Source organism: Boleophthalmus pectinirostris, unplaced genomic scaffold, assembly GCF_026225935.1.
Source record: "Boleophthalmus pectinirostris isolate CB_2022bp ecotype Guang Dong unplaced genomic scaffold, ASM2622593v1 HiC_scaffold_537, whole genome shotgun sequence".
Classification (NCBI taxonomy): domain Eukaryota; kingdom Metazoa; phylum Chordata; class Actinopteri; order Gobiiformes; family Gobiidae; genus Boleophthalmus; species Boleophthalmus pectinirostris.
The window spans coordinates 10,001-12,500 of record NW_026571419.1 but is presented as its reverse complement, the minus strand read 5'-3'; positions in this window follow the sequence as shown (position 1 = coordinate 12,500).

The window sequence follows — 2,500 nt, the reverse complement described above, 5'->3', positions numbered from 1 at the left end:
GGTCAGTCTCCATAGAGATGGAGTTTCTACCTGGAGACCGTTCAATTCAGAATAGAATCTATAACATCTATGAATGTCCCTATAATTTCACATTTTCACTTGACTCCATTATAGAATCATGTTCTAATGTCTGATTTTCAGGTGGCCATTAAACACATGAAGAGGGACAACGTGGAATTTTCTCTGGTGGTAAGTGACATTTTTGTTGTTTTGTAGTTTTGGAACATTTTATGGATTTTAAAATCGTTGTATCGGTATCATCAAATAACCAGACAAATAATGGACATCAGTATCCACTAAAACGTCTGTGCGCTACTATCACCTCTCACAGCTCTTTTCTATTAGTGATGAATGGACTGATACCAAATAGGAATACTGATGTAGCCTGGAGGGAATTCATCAAAATCGTGCACTTCTGGAAAAGTTTTTGATTTTTGGCAGAGTGTTAGGTACAAGCTGTGATGCCGTCCTAGTGGCCGGTGTGCACAAAATCCAAAATAGCCCCTGTCCAAACAAGAAAAGGTTATATCTCTGCTTCCTTTAGTCTTACTTTGTAGTAGAATGTATTTTTTCTACTTTCTACTTCCTACTGTTTGATACAAGCAATCCAGTTCCTCTATACAAGACCTGGTGCACCTCCCGAACACGTACACCCACTCTAAAGCCCCCTCCCCGGTTAAGCAAGGGAGAGGCACCTCGGCGGAATTTGGTGACCCAGGACTGTTACATTCTGCAGTCGACTCTTCAACATTTGGTCGAACACATTCTGGAGCATTTTATAGAACCATGAAACAATTTCTGCACCTTATTTGACTTGATTTCATTTCACATATGGGTTTAGAGGCCTGGCCGGGGGCCATTTTGGATTTTATGCATATCGGCCACTAGGGGGTGACCCCAACTTGTATCCATGGATTTTTAAAAACCTTAGGTCCATACCTAAACACCCTGCTAAAAATCCAAAACTTTTCCAGAAGTGCACAATCCTCATGATATTTCACAAATTCCCTCCCAACTAATGGAGGTATCAAAAATCACAGTTTGTTTATTTATGTTTGGTAAAACTTTGAAAGACACTGTTTATATTTCAGTTAGTGCATTTAAAAGTCATAAGGGAAGGATCATAACTCATAGGAATCAGATCAATATTGTGATACTTGCCATAGTTTTACTGTATCAGATTGAACAAAACTCACTAGTACCACCCCAGGAATATCTGACACTGCATTTGTCTCTGATTGTGGAATAATCTGTTTTGTTTACATTTTCCTCTTTTAGAGCATTGAAAATGAGGTGTTGACCGTCCCCTCTGAGGCCGTCCTGATGAACAAAGCTGCTCCGGATCGGCACTCGGTCGGACTGAACCCCTCGGTGACTCTTCTGGACTGGTACCTCCAGGATGAAGGCCAGGAGGTGGTTCTGGTGATGGAGAGACCCACCCCATCCCAAGACCTGTTTGACTACCATCAGGAGAATGGCCCCTGACAGAAGCTCACGCAAAGGTATGCAAAAAAAAAAAAACTAAAACAGAAAAATAACAAAAACTTACATGAAAAAATATACATACTTTTGGGTGTCATAAATTAGTAGTAAATAAGCCTATGTAGCAGAGAACAGCATCTCTTCTTTAATCTCATATATAATTAATGCCATTTGTAATACATTTCAGTTACTTTTCTAATCCACGTTCTTGTTATTGTCCGGCAGGAGCTGATCCGTCAGGTGGTGAACGCGCTGGTGGACCTTGACTCAAAACAGATTTTCCATAGAGACATTAATATGAAAAATCTCCTGGTTCAGGCGACAGAGTCTGGCCCAAGGATCAGGGTCATAGACTTTGGCTGTGGCTGCGGCGCCCAATCAGAGCCCTTCTACAGTTTCAAAGGTAATATTCCTAACCAACGTAGTAGTAATAGCAGCAGTAGTAGTTAAAGTACAAGATCACTAAAGATGCACCATGCAGTCTCTCAACGTCCCTACTTATTTCTATGTGTTTCTTTTTGGTTTTCAGGAACACCAGAATACGCACCTCCTGAGGCCTATGGGACTGAAGGATACCGCGCTGCTCCTACCTCAGTGTGGCAGACGGGGGCGCTACTTCACGAACTGCTGCGCTCTAAGAGTGACAAAGGGTTCACCACAAGAGATTTCATGAAGGGTTTTCCATACATTTCCTTCTTGAGTCTGAGTGGTGTGTCCCAAGGTACGAGCAGAGAAACACACACATTATTTAGATATGATTTAGTGTTCATGTCATTAGATCAAACATTAAAGATGTCGGACCTTCATTTGAGAAGATAGATGACACAGTTCACCCTTAAACACTGCACCAATGACAGTATCTACAGAACGGATCCTAGAAGTTTTTGTCACTTAAAGGTTGTATGGAGGATTTTTTTTTTAGTTTCAAATTGTCAATGAAAGTTTAAAATACCATTACAGAGACGCAGCAGCCTTGTAATTATGATGACCAAAAAAAAAAAAAAAAAAAAAAAGAATG